This window comes from Eschrichtius robustus, chromosome 16, assembly GCF_028021215.1.
Source record: "Eschrichtius robustus isolate mEscRob2 chromosome 16, mEscRob2.pri, whole genome shotgun sequence".
In the NCBI taxonomy this organism is placed as follows: domain Eukaryota; kingdom Metazoa; phylum Chordata; class Mammalia; order Artiodactyla; family Eschrichtiidae; genus Eschrichtius; species Eschrichtius robustus.
Genome location: NC_090839.1, coordinates 33,575,414 through 33,596,343, shown reverse-complemented (window position 1 = coordinate 33,596,343; position 20,930 = coordinate 33,575,414). Strand labels below are relative to the sequence as shown.

Sequence of the window (20,930 nt, the reverse complement as noted above, 5' to 3'; positions counted from 1 at the left end):
CACTTCCCTACCACCTCTCAGATCCACTGGTCCCAACTTTGTCCTGAGAGGGCATGGAACTTCCTCTGCTCTCCTCATGCAAGTCTAACCTTGTTAAAGCAGCTTTGCTCCAGGAGGATTTGTAATTTAATCTGTTACAGTGTCACCATGGCAAAATATTTATGTCTCTTAAATGCCATTAGCCCAGGGGGCCAGGATTTGAAACACTGCTTTACCCAGTGCCCTAGCTAGTGATTAACAAAAGATTGTGTTACGGGACACACAGGGCATACTGGCTGGTTCCAGGGCAAAGAAGGCTTATGTGATCTCGGGTGGCCTCAGCCTGCAGTGGCTTGAAGCAGGGTTTCAGTTCCTGGCCAGTGATTGAGTTCGGTTTGGGATGGTGAGAGCAACGAATCCTAGCCACTAGACCAGTGGTCAGTGACAAGGCCCTGGCCCTACGGCTTTGCAGAAAAGAATTTCCCCCAAAGACGGAAAGTAGTGAAACAAGTAAAGTATTTATTAAAAGAAAAAAAGAGTACGTGTGGATAGACACACAGGTGGATTCAGAGAGAGAGTCGCGCCCTCATAGCAGTTTGAATCACTTTTATGGGGCATTTCTTCCATGTTTCCTTGGACCAATCATTTTGATTTGCCTGGTTCAGAGTCCATATTTGTTGTATCTCAGGATTTTCCCATGTGTGAGCATGCATCTCTTAGCCAAGATGGATTCTACCAAAGAGGCCTATGGGTAAGTGAGCTTTAGTTGGCATCACTCCCCTTTTGACCTCCAGGAGCTTTTCTGCGCATGTGTAGTCGGGGAGGTCTCCTGACTTCAAGAATGAGGAATATGTGGTCTCTTATCTTCTATCTGGGCAGGGCCCTGCCTCCTCTTTCAATTGGTCTGTTATTCCCATCTCGTCTCAGAGTGTCGTCCACAAGAAACGAACTCAACCGTTTGGCCTGGGGGCCCATCTGTCTCCTGCCTCATATGAACCTAATGTCCATTTCTCTTCCTTTAGGAGGGGCTGAGATTCCATTAAAGAATTGGGGACCACCAGATCCCTTCTGGCCTCACTGAACACATTATTACCTCCCAGGGGCACTAAAAGAGAAACCCAAAGGGATTGGAGAGTGTGCATTTGCATCTCCTGCAGAGCAGTAAGGGAGGGGTGTGTGTGATGTCAGGGTGGGGTGAAAGGACAGGGGATGAATGGTGAATATAAGGGAGAAGTGGGGGAAGAAGCAGGGCTCTCCTCTTCTCCCCTTCTCTCCTCTCTCCACTCAGTCATTCATTCAATAATTTTGTGGAGGGACCAAAGATGCAGAGAGTTGATTTATCCACCTCAATTCTTGGGGCATGCACTAGTTCATACAAGGTCTCTCTTTCCTTTCATTTCACTTCTCTTCATTTCATTTTTCCTTCTCATCCCTGACTCCACATATTTTCCTCCACATTATAGGTGTTTTAGATTGGGTTTTCTAGAAGCAGAGCTTGAGACCGAGATTCTTGTTCAGTGGTTTATTAAGAAGGAGCTCTCAAGAAATACTGGTTAGGTGAGCAGCGTAGAGAAGCTGCTAAGGAAAGACCAGGTGATGTCTAGCTTCAGCCTGATCCCATGGGGAGCTATAAAGCATGAATAGCATCACAAAGTGTTGGTTTTCCCTTCCTTATTCTGCTCACCTTACCTTGAAGCAAGGGAGCAAGCCTGTAATATGTGGGGTTGAAGGTTGCCATGAGGCAGCTCTCCTCAGCTGAGGGCAGTTCTCCAAAGAAATGGGGCAGCTGTGTGACATTGGCAGTCAACACTCACAGCAGTGGGGGAATGGGCACTCCATGTCCTTGTGGTGTGTGTCTATTTATTATTGTAAAATACTTAGTGTTCATTCAAGAACCATTTATTGAACCCCTATTCTGTGTCTAGTGCTATACTAAGAACTAGGAGTTATAGTTGTGATGAAAACAGACAGGATCACTCCCCTAGGTTAGAGTTAAATGGAGGAAATAGATATTAAACAACTATTTATAGAAATAAATAGCCAGAATCCACACATAATAAGTACTGGGAAGGAGAAGCTCAGGTGTGACAAGAGATCATAAGGACAGGTGTACTCTGGGGAGGACAGAACGGCCTTCTTGAGTATATATGGATATGACTTAGACATAAGTTGGCATTAACCAAGCAGAAAATGGGAAGGCAGGTGCTCCAAAACAGTTGGAAGAGCATGAGGAAAGTTCTAAGGTAGAAAAGAATTCTGTGAGTTCAGGAAATGGCTGGGGCACAGTGAGCAAAGGAAGGGGGAGAAGGGGACACACAGCATAGGATGCTGGGCCTCGTAGGTCATGTTTAGGACTTAGGGTTATCACTGAAGCTCAGTGAAAATCCATCAAAGTTTTCAGCAGGAAAGGGAGCTGATCACTATGGCAATTAAGCGGGGCAGGGTGACCAGTTTGGAGAAGGTGAATGGAAGCTGAGAGGCTCATAGAAGTCCAGGGAGAGATGCCCACAGCCTGGACTAGACTAGAGTGGTGGCAGTGGGCATGAGGAGAAGCAGCAGATTTCAGAAGAAGTAGCCATGAGTCTTGCTGATGATTTGGGAGTGGGGAGTGAGGGAAAGGCAAACCTGACAACCAAATCCCATGTGAATTGAGGTGCCATTTTCTGAGGGTGAGATGCAGGGTAGGCAGCTGGGAGAATGTGTTTAGAACTCAGGGGAATGTGCCGAGCTGGAAATTTAAGTCCAGTGGTCATCAGCATGTAAGTGATACTTGGAACCCTGGGAGAGAGTATAGCTAGGGGAGAAAAGAAAAGAGAGACCACAAGCAAGGCCCAGGCAAGGGAGGGAAAACAGCAAAGTTTCAGGAGAAACCAGAGAGATAGGAGTAACAAAACTGTGGCACCAATGAACTTACTGGAGAAGCTTCAGGGAGGAGGGTCAAGTCTGGGGAACTCTGTTGGGTCAAGTCAGACAAGCCTGCAAATGTGGCTACAGGGAGATGCTGTGGAACTGTGAGGTCTGCTGGCAACTTTCTCTGTGGGAGGCTTGGCTGGGAGGTGAGGGAATGAAGTGATGAAGACAACTCATTTAAATAAATTTGGTTATTTGTGGAGAAATAGGGCAGCCTCTGGACTGGGAGTCAAAGAGGAAATTGTTTAAGATGAAGGAAATGTTTGAGTGCTAGGAAGGAGCTGGTCTATGGGAGAGAAATCTAGGGTATAGGAGAGTGAGGGGTTAATTACAAGAGGAAAGTTTGCAGTGGTGGGAGCAGGTAGGAGGCAGTCTACAGTCTCCATTATTTGGCCATTGTTGGGCCCATTCACATCAGTGTCCCATGCTAGGGGAGTGAGGAGCAGGGAAGAAGAGGTGGGAGCATTTTAAATGGCATCCAGGCCTGAGTCTGGGGTAGCAGACCCCCTCACTCTCACAACCCCCTGGATCCTCAGTCCTGTTCTTTGCTGCTGACCCTGGGCAAAAGGTTATCATCCCCAGCTAGTCCTTAGGACCCTGCTTCCCATCCTTCACCCTCTCACCCTCCCCAAACACAGCTTCCTCATGCTGTCTTCAGGGTGACTTTTCCAAATAGCTACCCCCTAGCTTCTCCATTTCCCCTGTCAAATGATTTCTCATGTCTGCTCTCTATAAAAAGAGACTTTATTTGAAAGGATTATTGAAGGGAAGAGAAGGTACTATTGAAAGGGAAAGGGAGTGGGGCAGAGGGAAAGCACTCTGACCATAAAATCTGTGTGTCTCAATCTTTTATAGGGAGAAGAATAGAAAGCACAGGGGTAGGGACATGGGATAAAGGGGAGTGACATCAGACGGTGTATCAGAGGATATTTTACCCTGAGGCCAGGACATTCTCAATAGGGGCTGTATGCTGGTTCAGGCTGAGGGTGGGCCAAAGTTCAGGGACCTGAGGGAAGGAGATGATCTTAAGCAATGTTTGGTTAACAAGCATTTTGTTCCTATTGATGATTGGGGGCAAGCAGTTCAGCCAATCACTTATGAGACAAAGAATGGGAATCTGGAGGGTCTGTGTCTGGCCAAGGTGGAGGTAGCATCTGTGAGTCTTATCTAAGTCTTATGGGAAAGGGATGGTTGGGCTGTGTCTGAAAAAAATGTACAACCTAAAAGTTGAGAATTATATCTTATTTGGCAGATTTTCTGAGGACTAAACCCAGAAAACAGCTTCTCAGATCACTCTAAATGACTGCGCCAAAGAGGTAAAGGAAGAGCCAGGATATATAGGAGTTTTGCAACAAAAACCAGGTAGAACTTCAAAAGATTACTGTTAATTAAAGAAAACCAGACATCTTAAGTTAATGAATTTAGTGCTTTTCTATGTATGGAAAGATGCAAGAGTCTGGGTTCATTGAAATCATTCTTTTGATATGCATCTTAGCTATCTAGGGCTAATATCCTGCTTCTCTCCATCCTGAATCCCCTCAAGATGCAGGGGTGGCTGCAGTGGCTGAGGGATTAGCAGCAGGCAACCTCCTTGTCTCCATCCTGAGTTCCCTTAGAGCTCACTGTCAATAGTGGCTATAGTGGCTGATGGCTTGATGACCATTCTTTGTTTGCTGACATGGCAGGTAACATTTTTCATCCACAGTGCCTCCCCTTGGTCATAAATTCAACAAAGTTTGGGAGGCTTTTTATGACAAATTTTGTCCCACAGTGCTAAGATGGTTCATTCCTAGATCAGGCAAGGATTCTGCTGATATGCCATTCAATGTGCTGATCTTTTTTGGATCAGGCCCTGTTGATAATCTAAAATTCTTTGGCTCTCCTATCTTACTAGTCTATTATGATCCAGGAAATGTTTTGCCTTGTTGCTTCTTCCCATATCTAGATTTTCACTATTACAATTACCTTATGTGGAGTTTTTTATATATAATCAACAGTCTCAAGACTTTTAGCCATCATTAATTTTGCTAGAGTCCTAGTTACACATTGGGTAATGCAAAAGACAGTCTTATAAACTAGACAGGATAAGTAATAAAGTCATAATGCAGCAGAGAGAGACACAAAGAATAAACAATTTGGAAACAAAGAGAACAAATTAAAACAATAATTAGTATAACTAGTTGTAATCTGGTTGCAGTAAACCATCAAGTCCACAGGGGAGCCAGCTGGAGAAGCCAAATTCTGGAATGATCAGGTAGAGAGAAAAAGATACATGTTTTATCTTTCTTTACAAAGGTATACTTATCAACTTGTGTGGGTCACAGCATAAGAGGAAAGGTTTTTCTGGAAAACAAAGATTAAAAGTCAGTATATATCAGGACTTCCCTGGTGGTGCGGTGGTTAAGAATCCTCCTGCCATTGCAGGGGACACGGGTTTGAACCCTGGTCCGGGAAGATCCCACATGCCGCGGAGCAACTAAGCCTGTGTGCACAACTACTGAGCTCGAGTGCCACAACTACTGAAGCCTGCATGCCTAGAGCCCGTGATCTGCAACAAGAGAAGCCACCACAATGAGAAGCCCGTGCACCGCAACGAAGAGCAGAGCCCGCTCGCCGCAACTAGAGAAAGCCCATGTGCAGCAATGAAGACCCAACGTGGCCAAAAATAAATAAATAAACAAATAAATAATCTTATAAAAAAAAGTGTATTTCAGAAAAAGTCATAAAATTATAAATCATACTTATCAGTTCATTCAGTACCATGTAATTAATTCCTGATGATCTGGATGAAATCTTCGGATTTCCATTAGAGTTTTGTAAATTTTTACCCAGTTTAGTGGTATGATCTAAAAGTTATCAGAACTTATATTTGTAAAAAAAAGTTCTTTTTATGAATTTTCTTTGATATCTTCATTTTATGAGTATCAGAGTAAAACACTGACTGTGTATAAACGACAAAAGACTACATGGTGAGAGATCTGATCACAGTGCAATTGACAAGAAACTTGGATATTTCTCGGACATACATTTTAAGATAATAACTAGAATTGTGACTGATAACATTATCCCAGAGCATATCATATTTTTAAGAATTCCATGTAAATTTTAGAATACCTGTATTAATGACATTTATCCATACAATATAACCAAACGTTCATCTCCAATCATTTGACAATGCTTCTTAGGTAATTTAACATACCAAATAAGCCAAAATAATATTAATTTAATATTGCTCTCTGAGATGTCTCAGGGTTCCTTTGAAACATCTCAGAGTTAGCTAGAGGTCAAAATAACTTGTTAGAATTTGATATTTGAGAAGTTTGTCAAACATATCAAAAAGGTCTCAAAACACTTGATCAGATAGGATCATAGATCACTGTGGAACAATACTTGTTCACTTAACCAAAGTGACAAAAGATTTAAGAAACAAAAAACCAAGTACAGATCACTGAGAGGCAAAGAAACTCACACAATCTGTTATCAAAAGCAGTATTCCAAGAAAACTTTGTTCTCTTAACAGAGAGATAGGAACCAAGTCCAGTCTTGTACCAGCCTACTTTTAATAACAAAGCCCATTTACCTAATTAAATTTAGTCTAATTCCAGCCTGACTATGTACAAAACTTCTTTTACAGGGTTCCCTTTCTGCAAACCTTCCACAACTTTTTGTATCCATATTAGTTTGTCCCTTATTTTTTTTATCCAGAAATAACCAGCTCTAGGAGAGAATTATTCTTTCCCCTTAACAAAATATATTTCCATACCTTCATTGCTGAAAACACACATTCTACTTTCTTTGTATATGGAAATGTTCCCCTTATTATCTTTAGTAGCTTTAATTACATACTACAAATTTTAACCCTTAAAAATCTTAATCTCTAGCAAAAACCAACAAGCAGCAAGTAATTGTAAACTGTTTGTCATACCAGCATTTTCTGATTGGAGTATCCCATAACCTCTAGAAACATATAACATAATTTCTTTCCTCAATGAGGTACAATATACGTGTCTAATAAACCCAAATACCTTTAGTTTCCCTCTTGTAAGGAGACAAAAGTAGGTAAATTTAGACCTGTTTAGCAATTAATGTTCCAGTATTTTATCTTATTTGAAATGACCTAGATATTCAGTGAATTCCCATCATTTAGCAAAACTCTTTACCAAAATCTGGAGAAACTAGATTAGACAGACATACCCAAAGCGTAAGTATTCCTAAAGAGTTCAAATTCTTTTCTCATTTACATTTATTTTATTTATGAAAATTCTTATCTCAAATTCTTATTCTTATCTGAAAATTCTTATCTCATTTACATTTATTTTATAACCTATGAAAATATTACCAAACCGAGCTAATTTTGTTGTTGTTATTGACAAACTCTGTTACAGAAATATCATGAACGTATTGACATTCAGGAAACCTAGGTACAATAAAAGTAAAACATGTCTATATTGATTAAACCAGTAAGCTTAAACTAGCTTAAGCTAGCATACCAGATGTTAATTTAATATTGAGTATTTCCTAGATCAGGTGAACCTGAAATTTATTCTGGCCAGTTTCTTTCATATTTAGAAATGTTTAGTTTGTAAGTGCTTACTTTCAAGTCAACTAAATAGAGCTCTTTTATACATTTAATTTTGATAATATTTTCCAGAGGTACAGACATCACATATAATGTACACACAGCCATATAAACAGACAAAACTAGAGATCTCATAGCTTCCCTTTAAAAACTTTGTTATGGGGAATTCCCTGGTGGTCCAATGGTTAGGACTCTGCTCTTTCACTGCCAGGGGCCGGGGTTCAGTCCCTGGTTGGGGAACTAAGATCCCGCAAGCTATGTGGCATGACTAAAAAATAAATACATATATAAATAAATTTAAAAAATAAAAAAATAAAAACTTAGTTATGAATCAGGTATTACAATATAAACTTACTATTTTATAAATAACAGTAGGAATAAATTAAATTTGCTTGCTCAGATGACTAAGACTTTACTGTTTGTGTAAAAGACTTAAGATTTGTATTTGTCCTTGATAAACCCTTAAGGAGGATATGAATTAGATTTTGGTTGAGGGAGCCTTTGGTTTGAGTTTAAAAAGCCACTTTTTCCCTTTTTTCCCCTTGGTTTCAGGTTCTACCTGATTGAGGTAATTAGGTTCAGTCTCAGGTCACTGTGTGCTGTATTTACACTTCTGATTTGTAGAGACTTGCAAGACAAAGACAGTTGCTTTTAACTCCCCAAGGAACTTGTCTGTCACATAAATGATATTAAAAGATTGATTTGCCCAAATGTATTTTCTTTAATTTGTTTTTCTATATCAGTGAGATTTCCAACTAAACTGAAATTTCAGAGCTCTGTGTTTTAGAACTTTAGGGTGGGTTTAATTTATCATGCCTTCAAAAACTTGTATAAGGCATTCAACCAAGGCTCTCTTTCTGAGTACACAAGTTAGACCCAGAGCAAAATCTCTATTATTATTAGCCCCCAAATATTAGCTCTCGGCTTTACTTTATCTTATATGGGCTCAGGTAACCCTATTGGTTTTCTTTAGTATGTTTAATTAATATTTCCCTAGGGGCAGATTCATATGCCCTCTTTTATAATACCAAGCAGGGGAAGCATTCTCCAGTGAAACATGTCTATCCCACAATATAATTAAGCAAAAGTGATGGAACAATCTTGTCGTGGTCCAAACGCGGGTTGGAAAATAATTTCCAGACATAAGGCAGAATGTAAAGAAGATAGAATTTATTAGAGGGAAGGGTCACTGCCAGAACAGCAGGCTGACTTCCTAGTAGTCTGGGAGAGTTGAGCCTGAACATGTGCTATTGATAGGTTTTTATAGGCGTCGCCCAGGTGGGCTCAGGAATTTCATAAGCTTGGCAACATGGTGGGGAGGGTGATTAAGAGTCCAGTAGGGGGTGTAACGCTGAAACTTTTTCAGGCAGGGTCGTCCTTTGTCCTTGAAGCACCATTGTCCTTGGAGCATCACCTATCTTATATAAAGCCCATTTAAATATACCAATTTTTATAAACTTTCATCTCAATTTTATCAACTTTTATACTTTTACCGTTAGTTTCCATTCAGATCCAATCAACAAGTGTTGGTCTTACAAGGAGTCCTAGAAACCTTTCTTTTTATCCTGACCTTTTAATCTATTTTTGTATAAAAGGTTCTGGGGGGGTTGAGCCAAGGTACTCTGGCCCTTTTGTCAATCCTTTAACTTGATTAATTGGCCTAAATATTGCCCCAAGTAATTGTTGATCAGGTATCTCTGTAATTTTCTCCCAGCCTTTTAAATATATATATAACTGGGGTAAATAAAGAAGACTTGTTTGGAGCCCTTTAATGTTGGGGGTCAATGGGGGGGGTCCCTTTGGCCCATCCAATCTTAGGTAGTATTGTATCAAACCTTTGATTTAATCCCATTAACACCTGTTTTATTTATCCCATTTTAAAATAACCATCTAAAGATTTCTTTATCCATTTGAAATAAGTCCCTTTAAAATTTCTACCGTGTTGGGAAAAAGTGTCTAGACTTTCCCTTCAGTTTTTTTTCTCCTTATTTTCCTGTTAATCAACCTAATTAACGTTAATTATTCTATTTTTTTATAGTAATCTTTTATTTATTTATTTATTTATTTTTATATTTATTTTTGGCTGTGTTGGGTCTTCATTTCTGTGCGAGGGCTTTCTCTAGTTGCGGCAAGCGGGGACCACTCTTCATCGCGGTGCGCGGGCCTCTCACTGTCACGGCCTCTCTTGTTGCGGAACACAGGCTCCAGACGCGCAGGCTCAGTAGTTGTGGCTCACGGGCCTAGTTGCTCCGCGGCATGTGGGATCTTCCCAGACCAGGGCTCGAACCCCTGTCGCCTGCACTAGCAGGCAGATTCTCAACCACTGCGCCACCAGGGAAGCCCCTATTCTAATGTTTTTATTAGCATCTGTAAGATCCGCTGAGAAGAGGAGAACACAAATAAGGCTTCCCAAACTGGTTTTTCTTGCTTGTTTTAAACTAAGGGAGTTCTTAAGCTAACCATTTTATATATATATAAATTTAATATAATTTGATTAATTTTCCTCATAGGTACCAATAAAATAGCTGGTTATAATGAGCAGTCTATAGAAATTTACCAATTTAGAGTTTTTTCAGTTTAAAGGATCCATCATTTGGCCATTAATGAGATATATCTTAATAGTGACTCAAACCAATGAGACACAAGAGGCTTCCCCACAAGAGAGTGTGAAGGATGCTGCCTAAACTAGATCCAGAAAGTTTACTCCCAAAAATACTTTAAGAAAGTAAAAGCCTTTGTTTTACAGGCTGACACAATGAAGGTTAAGATGGCAAAAAGCCCCTGAGAGTTGGTACAGTCACACAAAAGAATACTCAGAATCCCAGTCTATTCAGTTGGCTACCAAATGTATACCATAGGTGTACCTTTTTCATGGCAGAGACCAAATTCTCAAAATACACACATGCGCGTGCACACATACACACAACTCCGAAGATCAGGTAGAACATTTACATGTCAAAGACACAGGAAGAGAAATGCAAGTTCCCCCTAGAAGGGCTTTGTTTCTTTAAAGTCAGAATTCTGAAAAGATGTTTTATCAAGACAGTTTTTTCTAACTTAACTGTGTACACTATAAAATAGCCCCATTTTAGTCATTTTCAGGGCAAAATTTTCTTTAATTCCCAATTAAGCAAGTACTTGTAAGTGTAAGTTTTGTATGTACATAAACTTGGCCGGGGTATTGGAGGCAGGCAATATGTTGTCCCTTTTTCTTTTGTTTTGAAAACCTTGTTCCCCATTCTGAGGTTGGTTTGTTGAAATAAAATCAAAATCACTTGTGAGAATAATGTGATGGGCCAATGTGCTGCTTGTGCTTGTGCTTGAGCTTAACTGCTCTACATTATACCCCAGAGTCATTTCAGCTCCTCTTATGTGTCTTGGGTTCTTCCTCTGTTATCTTTTTTATTTTTTAAAGGAATTCCTTTTATTTTTATTATTTATTTATTTATTTACTTATTTACTTATTTATTTATTTAGTTTTGGCTGTGTTGGGTCTTCATTTCTGTGCGAGGGCTTTCTCTAGTTGCGGCAAGCGGGGCCCACTCTTCATTGCGGTGCGCGGGCCTCTCACTGTCGCGGCCTCTCCCATTGCGGAGCACAGGCTCCAGACGTGCAGGCTCAGTAATTGTGGCTCACGGGCCTAGTTGCTCCGCGGCATGTGGGATCTTCCCAGACCAGGGCTCGAACCCGTGTCCCCTGCATTGGCAGGCAGATTCTCAACCACTGCGCCACCAGGGAAGCCCTGGGAGAGATCTTTGAAGCTGCACTTCTCAGGTGGCTTTGATCCTCCCAGTCCTAGAGATAAAGACAAGATGAGGGAGATATTAATATTATTATTTATACTTATGTAACTTACATTTGGGGACTCTTTTGTAAATTGCTTAAGGCACTACTGATTTATATGTAATTTCACCTCTCGTAGCATCACTTCTGGGTGGAAGATAAAGGCTTTAGGTAGTTCCAAGAGTGCTCATTAAGCCAAGTCTAATGGGAACAAATGTTCCCTTTACAGTTTGGCTTTTATGGGAAATTACATCTTTAGTAGAAGCTTGTGTGCTTTAGTGACCTAGGATGGTGGTTTTTGAAAGATTTCCCTGTTGAAAACATATATGGAGAATGTATCGGTGTGAGTCACAGGCAGCTTGGAAAAGCGGTGGCCTGGACTGTGGTTTTGACAGAGGGTCTCCACTAGGAAAAAGGGTGATTCAAATATAAAATATATCATCATTATTATTTTTAAAATAAATTTATTTATTTTATTTATTTATTTTTGGCTGTTTTGGGTCTTCGTTGCAGTGCGCAGGCTTCTCATTGCAGTGGCTTCTCTTGCTGTGGAGCACGGGTTCTAGGCATGCGGGCTTCAGTAGTTGTGGCACGTGGGCTCTAGAGCTCAGGCTCAGTAGTTGTGGTGCACGGGCTTAGTTGGTCCACGGCCTGTGGGATCTTCCCGGACCAGGGCTCGAACCCGTGTCCCCTGCATTGGCAGGCGGATTCTTAACCACTGCACCACCAGGGTAAAGCCCCATAACAGCATTATCATTGACATTTATGGAGCACCCATTGGAATGGTGGTTTTCAAACTTGAGTGTGAATCAGCATCCCTTGGTGGGCTTTTTAAAATCGGATTGCCGGGACCCAGTGTTGAGTTTCTAATTTGTTAAGTCTGGGGTGTGGAATGAGAATTTGCAATTTTACCAAGTTCCTAGGTGATGCTGATGTATGTAAAAGATACATTTTGAGAATGACTGAAGTAGTATATTGGATCTCTAAGATCTAAGATTCTGAAAAACACAAGCAGTGAGATTTCTCTAAATTGTCAAATTTGTAAACTTTGATTAGAATTGTTTCAATCAGTGTGTCCAAGAAGTAGATTTATCTGATGCCTTTTTTTAAAAAAAAAAAACTTTTTTATTTTGAAATACCTATAAATTCACTAGAAGTCTCAAAGAAATTTACACAGAGATTCCATGTGGCCTTTACCCAGCTTCCTCCAAAATTAACAGAATTATAGTACAATATCAAAACCAGAAAATTGACAGTGGTACAAACCACAGAATGTATTCAGATTTCACCAGTTATATATGCACTCCTTAGAGTGTGTTTGTGTATAGCTCTAAGTAATTTGATCACATGTGTAACCTCAAGATACTAAACTTATACCATCATTTCAACACTCCCTCATGATAATTCTTTATAGCCCCACACACACATACCCTAATTCCCATCTCTAACCCTTGGCCACCACTACTCTCTTCTCCATTTCTATAATTATGCCATATATATATATATATACATGTTTTATATATTTGATATTGGTTTTCTTCATTCAGCATAATTTTCCTTAGGATTCATCCAAGTTTTTGTGTATATCAGTAATTAATTTCTTTTTATTGCTGAGTCGTATTCCATGGTATGAATGTGTCAAAGTTTTTTAATCATTCACCCTTTGAAGGACATCTGAGTAATTTCTGGTTTGGACAATAAATACAAATACAACTGCTACAAATATTTGTGTGCAAGTTTCTGTGTGAAAATACGTTTTTGTTTCTTTTGGATATATGCCTAAGACACAATTGCTAATCATAAGGTAATCCCATTTTTCAGTTTTTATTTATTTATTTATTTTTTCGGCTGCACCACATGGCTTGCGGGAATCTCAGTTCCCTGACCAGGGATTGAACCCGGGCCACAGCAGTGAAAACCTGGGGTCCTAACCACTAAGTGACCAGGGAACTCCCCCATTTTTCAGTTTTAAAAGGAAATTCCAAATTATTTTCTAGAGTGACTGTACCATTTAACAGCCTCACCAACAATGTATGAGTGATTCAGTTTCTCTGCATCCTCACTAATATTTAGTGTTATCACTGTTTTTTATTTTAGCCATTCTGATAGGTATACAGTGATACCTCATTGTGGTTTTAATTTGCATTTCTCTAATGCCATACGATGTTGAATATCGTTTCATGTATTTACTTGCTACAGAATCTCCTTCAGTAAAGTGTTAATGATGTCTTTTGCCCATTTTCTAATTCGATTGTTTGCTTTTTTATTGTTGATTTTTGAGAATTCTTTATAAATTCTAGATACTAGCTCTTTGTCAGATATGTAGTTTGTAAATATTTTTCTCTCTTTTCATCTGCTGCACAGGGAGTTTTACAGAACAAAATTTTAAATTTTTTATAAGGTCTAATGTATCAATTTTTGCTTTATGAATTTTCTTTTTATGGTTTGTGCTTTTAGTGTCAAGCCCAAGGACTTGACTTTTTGCCTAGTCCCAGGTCCTAAAGAGTTTCTCCTGCTCTTTTTCTAGAAAAAATATATAAATGGAGGTTTATTTTTTTGCCAATAGATTTTCAATTCCTTCAGTACCATTTATTGAAAATGAATACATTGGATTCCTTTTGCTACTTTGTTAAAAATTAGGCATATTTATGTAGATTTATTTCTGTATTGTCCACTATTTTTTTTTTTTTAAGAAATTCACGTTCTTATTTATTTATTTATTTTATTGATTGATTGATTGATTGCTGTGTTGGGTCTTCGTTTCTGTGCGAGGGCTTTCTCTGGTTGTGGCAAGCGGGGACCACTCTTCATTGCGTTGTGTGGGCCTCTCACTATCGCGGCCTCTCCTGTTGCGGAGCACAGGCTCCAGACGCGCAGGCTCAGTAATTGTGGCTCACGGGCCTAGCCGCTCCGCGGCATGTGGGATCCTCCCAGACCGGGGCTCGAACCCATGTCCCCTGCATTGGCAGGCAGATTCTCAACCACTGCGCCACCAGGGAAGCCCTGTATTGTCCACTATTTTCCATTGATCTATGTATCTACCTCTCCACCAATACCACAGTCTTGATTACTATAGCTTCTTTCTCAAAATTATTTTGTGTATTAAAAAAAAAAAAAGCAACTCTTTGAGGAAGATGCGGTCACCACTGCAGTGGAGCCCGGGGACTCCCGCTCCTGCGCCTGACTCACCGCTGTTTGCTCTCGCCCAGGAACAGGTAGGTCAGGAAGTTGCACCGCAGTCATGGCTTAGCGGAAAGACTTCCCTGGAGCCAGAGGTAGCGATTCACCAGATTAAAATCACCCTCACCAGCCGCAACACGAAGTCTTTGGAGAAGGTATGTGATGACCTGATCAGAGCCGAGAAGGAAAAGAATCTCAGAGTGAAAGGACTGGTTCGGATGCCTACCAAGACTCTGAGAATAACTACCAGGAAAACTCCTTGTCATGAAGGTTCCAAATGAGGATCCACAAGTGACTCATTGACCTGCACGGTCCTTCTGAGATTGTTAAGCAGATCATTTCCATCAGTATTGAGCCAGGAGTCGAGGTTGAAGTCACCATTGCCGATGCTTAAATCAACATTTAAAAAAAATTTTATTAATTAATTAATTTATTTTTATGGCTGTGTTGAGTCTTCGTTTCTGTGCAAGGGCTTTCTCTAGTTGTGGCAAGCGGGGGCCACTCTTCACCATGGTGCGCAGGCCTCTCACTATCGTGGCCTCTCTTGTTGCGGAGCACAGGCTCCAGACATGCAGGCTCAGTAATTGTGGCTCACGGGCCCAGCTGCTCCACGGCATGTGGGATCTTCCCAGACCAGGGCTCGAACCCATGTCCCCTACGTTGGCAGGCAGATTCTCAACCACTGCGCCACCAAGGAAGCCCAAATCAACATTTTTAATAAATTGATAATCAGTTGTTTTAAAAAAAGAGCAAAATAAGCTCAAAGCAAACAATAAGAAGAAAAAATAAAAAGCAGAAATAGATTGGAAAAAAGAAAACAATAGAGAAAATAAGTGATATAAAAAGCTGGTTCTTTGCATACAAATGGCCAACAGGCACATGAAAAGTTGCTCAACAGTGTTAATTATTAGAGACCTGCATTCAAAACTGCAATGAGGTATCACCTTACACTGGTCAGAATGACCATCACCAAAAGACTACAAACTATAAATGCTGGAGAGGGTGTGGAGAAAAGGGAACTATCCTACACTGTTGGTGGGACTGTTAAGTTTGTACAGCCTATGGAAAACAGTATGGAGGTTCCTCAAAAAACTAAAAATAGAGTTGCCATATGATCCAGCAATCCCACTCCTGGGCATATAGCCAGACAAAACTATAATTCAAAAAGTTACATGCACCCCTATGTTCATAGCACCACTATTCACAGTAGTATTCACAGGGAAACAACCTAAATGTCCATTGACAGATGAATGGATAAAGAAGATGTGGTACCTGTGTACAATGGAATACTACTCAGCCATAAAAAAAGAGTGAAATAATACCATTTTCAGCAAGATGGATGGAAGTAGAGATTATCATACTAAGTGAAGTAAGCCAAAAAGAGAAAAACAAATGCCATATGACATCACTTATACGTGGAATCTAAAATGTGACATAAATGAACTTTTATGGAACAGAAACATACTCACAGACATAGAGAACAGAGTTGTGGTTGCCAAGAGGAAGAGGGGGTGATGGCTGAGGGATGGAGTGGGAGTTTGGGGTTAGCAGATGCAAACTATTATATATAAAATGGATAAACCAACAAGGTCCTACTGTATAGGACAGGAAACTATATTCAATATTCTGTGATAAACCATAATGGAAAAGAATATTTTAAAAAAAGAATGTAAAGAACTGATTCTTTGAAAAAATAAATCACAAATCACCAATATCAGGATTGAAATAAAGAATATCACAACAGATTCTGCAGCCGTTAAAGGGTAATAAGGGAATAGTGTAAACAACTTCACAATCATAATTTGACAATTTAGAAGAAAGGGATCAAAATTCCCCAGAAACCACAGACTATCATAACTCAGCCAAGATGAAATAGATAGCCTAAATAGCCTATAACTATTAAAGAAATTGAATCTATGATTTAAAATCTTCCCCCAAAAAGAAATCCCACATTAAGATGGCTTCATTGGAGTTTTAACAGACATTCAGAGAAGAATTAACATGAATTTTACATAATATCTTCCAGAATATAGAAGAGGAGGGCACTTTCCAATTTGTTTTATGAGGTTGCTGTTACCTTACTACCAAAACTCAACTAAGAGAGCACAATAAAAAAAATATAGAAAATTAGAAGACCGGTATCTCTCATACAGTCAAACACAAAATCCTCAACAAAATTTTAGCAAATTGAGTACAACAGACTATAAAAAGGACAATATTCCCTGACAAAGTGGAATTAATTTCAGGTATGCAAGGCTGGTTTAATATGTGAAATCAATCCATGAAATCCATTATATTACAAACTAAAGAAGAAAATTCGTATGATAATATCAATTGATGAAGAGAAGGAATTGAACAAAATTTAACACTCTTTCATGATAAAAAAATTTTCTCAGTCTTCATATTAAAATTTTCTTGAGGTAAGTACTTAGATTTTTTTTGTGTGTGGGCATACGTTTCCATTTCTCTTTTATTTATTTATTTATTTGTTTGTTTATTTATTTATTGGCTGCACCATGCAGCATGCAGAACTTCCCTGCCCAGGGATCAAACCCATGCTCCCTGCATTGAAAACATGGAGTCTTAACCACTGGACCACCAGAGAAGTCCCCATTTCTCTTATTTTCTTTAGATTTTATTTTTATTTTATAATTTAATTTTTATTTTATATTGAGGTATAGCTGGTTTACAAAGTTGTGTTATTTTCAGGTGTACAGCAAAGTGGTTTAGTTATATATATACATATATCCATGTTTTTCAGATTCTTTTCCCATATGGGTTATTACAGAATATTGAGTAGAGTTCCCTGTGTTATACACTAGGTCCTTGTTGATTATCTATTTTATATGTAGTAGTGGGTATATGTTACTCCCAAACTCCTAATTTATCCATCCCCCCACCCTTCTCCTTTGGTAACCATAAGTTTGTTTTCCACGTCTGTGAGTCTGTTTCCATTTTGTAAATAAGTTCATTTAAATCACCTTTTTTAGATTCAACATATACGTGATACCATATGATATTTGTCTTTCTTTTTCTGACTTATTTCACTTAGTATGATAATCTCTAGGTCCATCCATGTTGCTGCAAATGGCATTATCTCATTTTTTAAAAAGATATTTTGATGTGTACCATTTTAAAAGTCTTTATTGAACTTGTTACAATATTGTTTCTGTTTTATGGTTTTGTTTTTTTTGTTTTTTGTTTTTTTGTTTTTTGCCACGAGGCATGTGGGATCTTAGCTCCCTGACCAGGGATTGAACCCTCACCCCCTGCATTGGAAGGCAAAGTATTAACCACTAGACCACCAGGGAAGTCCTTATTTCATGGGTTTTTTTTAATGGCTGAGTAATATTCCATTGTATATATGTACCACATCTTCTTTATCCATTTCTCTTGCCTCAGGCCCTCCCTCCTCCACTAGCAGAGGCAGTGGGGAAGGGAAGATCTCCTCCTCTAAAGGCGCAGTGGGAAATGGTTCCTCGATTGGGGGAGGGGGAGGTGAGAAGGCACCTCCCAGAGCGCCTTCGGCGTCATTGGCCTCCCCAAGCACGGGAGGAGGCGGTAAGGGAAAGTCTTCTGGGGGTGGTGGGGGAATCTTGCCCACCTGGCCCATCTGTGCACTTTGGGCCCCAGTGGCCGAGGAAGGTTTGCTGTCACCAGGCTGGAAAGGATTCAGTTTGGGCTTTGGGGCCACCACCAGCTGAACTTCTTCTGCGGGGCATAAAAAACTGGAGCCAAGACAGAGATCACGTGAGGCGGGTGGAGGGCCCGGTGCAGGCCGGAGAGTCTCAGGTGGCTGTCTCACAGCCGTGTCCATGGACTCTGCATCTGTAGATGTAGTTTTGATGTATTTGTGGGGAGGAAGGTGATCTCCACGTCTTACTTCTCCATCATCTTGAAGTGTTGGAAGTTTTTAAAATCACACTTTCAATTTCAGTACTTGTGATTGGTCTGTTCATATTTTCTGTTTCCTCCTAGTTCAGTCTTGGAAGCTTGTACCTCACAAAAATTTGTCCATTTCTTCTAGGTTGTCCATTTTATTGGCATATGGTTGCTTTTAGTATTCTCTTATGATCATTTGTAGTTCTGTGGTGTCAGTTAACTTCTCCTTTTTCACTTCTAATTTTATTGATTTGAGCCCTTTCCCCTTTTTTTTTTCTCTTGAGTCTGGCTAAAGGTTCATCAGCTTTGTTTACTTTTCAAGCAACTAGCTTTTAGCTTTATTGATCTTTTCTATTGTTTTCTTCATCTCTATTTCATTTATTTCTGCTCTGATTTTTATGATTTCTTTCCTTATGCTAACTTTGTGTTTTGTTTGTTCTTCTTCCTCTAGTTGCTTTACATGTAAGGTTAGATTATTTATTTGAGATTTTTCTTCTTTCCTGAGGATCATTGTGTTTTTGTTTTCATATTTCTCTAGGTATTTTTTGATTTCCTCAATGATCCATTGGTTGTTTAGTAACATATTGTTTAGCCTTCATGTTTTTGTGTTTTTTACAGTGTTCTTCTTGTAGTTGATTTCTAATTTCATACCATCATTGTTGGAAAAAATGCTTGATGTGATTTCAATTTTCTTAAATTTACGAGGTTTGCTTTGTGGCCCAGCAAGTGATCTATCCTGGAGAATGTTCCATGTTCTTGAAAAGAACATGTATTCTGCTGCTTTTGGATGGAATCCTCTATAAATTAAGTCCATCTGGTCTAATGTATCATTTAAGGCTTGTGTTTCCTTATTGATTTTCTGTCTGGATGATCTGTCCATTGATGTAAGTGGGGTGTTAATGCCTCCCACTATTATTGTGTTATCATTGATTTCTCCTTTTATGGCTGTTAACATTTGTCTTATCTATTGAGGTGTTCCTATGTTGGGTGCATATATATTTACAATTGTTATATCTTCTTGGATTTATCCTTTGATCATTATGTAGTGTCCTTCTTTGTCTCTTGTAACAGTCTTTATTTTAAAGTCTATTTTGTTTGATATGAGTATTGCTACTTCAGCTTTCCTTTGATTTCCATTTGCGTGGAAATGGGGTTCTATCTTGTACCTTTGCCTGGAACATACTCCTCTGCCATCTCATTTTGTCTAACTTTCTGTGTTTGTGGTCCCACAGGCTGCAGGATTGTAGTTCCTATTGCTTCTGGTGTCTGCCCTCTAGTGGGTTATGCTGGTCTAAAAGGCTTGTGCTGGGCTTCCCTGGTGGCACAGTGGTTGAGAATCTGCCTGCTAATGCAGTGGACACGGGTTCGAGCCCTGGTCTGGGAGGATCCCACATTCCGTGGAGTAACTGGGCCCGTGAACCACAACTGCTGAGCCTGCGCGTCTGGAGCCTGTGCTCCACAACAAGAGAGGCCACGATAGTGAGAGGCCCACGCACCGTGATGAAGAGTGGCCCCCACTTGCCGCAGCTAGAGAAAGCCCTTGCACAGAAACGAAGACCCAACATAGCAATCAATCAATCAATCAATAAATCTTTAAAAAAAAAAAAAAAAAAAAGGCTTGTGCAGGCTTCCTGGTGGGAGGGACTAGTGCCTGCCCACTGGTAGGTGGAGCTGTGTGTTTTCCCTCTGGTGGGCAGGCCATGTGAAGGGGTTTGTTTAGAGGTGGCTGTGGGTGAAAGAAGACTTTAAGCAGCTCTCTGCTGATTGGTGGGACTGTGTTCCTGCCCTGTTGTTAGGCCTGAGGCATCCCAGCACTGGAACCCACAGGCTGTTGGGTGGGGCCAGGTCTTGGCATCAAAATGGTGGCCTGCAGGACAGCTCATGCCAATGAGTATTTCCCAGTACCTCCACCACCGGTGTCTTTGTTCCTGCAGTGGGCCACAGCTGCCCCCTACCTCCCCAGGAGACACTACAGAACCAGCAGGTAGGTCTGGCCCAGGTTCCTGTGAAGCCACTGCTTTGTCCCCCTGGATCCTGGTGCATACAAGACCTTGTGTGCACCCTCCAAGAGTGGTGTTTCTGTTTCCCCCAGTCCTGTGATCAAGCCCTGCTGGTTTTCAAAGCCAAATGGTCTGGGGCTCCTCTCCTGATGCCAAGCTCCCAGCCTGGGGAGCCTGACGTGGGGCTCAGAACTCTCACTCCTCTGGGAGAATCTCTGCAATAATATTATTTTCCAGTTTGTGGGTCACCCAACTGGCAGGTATGGGATTTGATTTGATTATATCATGAAAGCGCCCCTCCTATTGTCTTGTTGTGGCTTCTTCTTTGTGTTCGGATGTAGAATATCTTTTTTGGTAGGTTCCAGTCTTTTTTTCATGGTTGTTCAGCAGTTAGTTGTGATTTTGGTGTTTTCTTGAGAGGAGGTGAGATCAAGTCCTTCTACTTCACCATCTTGTCTGAGAGCCCATTTCTCTTCAGTACTTAGATTATTAATTTCAGATCTTTCCTCTTTTTTTATGTAAGTATTTAGTCCTATAAATTTCCCTCTCAGCACTGTTACCTGCATCCCACAAATTTGGTACATTGTGATTTCATTTTCATTAAACACAATTTCGTT

At 40.1% G+C, this 20,930-nt stretch overlaps 1 pseudogene; it reads left to right on the top strand.

Annotated features, from left to right (window-relative positions):
• The first annotated feature begins 704 nt into the window (after positions 1 to 704).
• LOC137750376 (small ribosomal subunit protein uS10-like) lies at positions 705 to 14,825 on the top strand (annotated as a pseudogene).
• Positions 14,826 to 20,930: the final 6,105 nt, after the last annotated feature.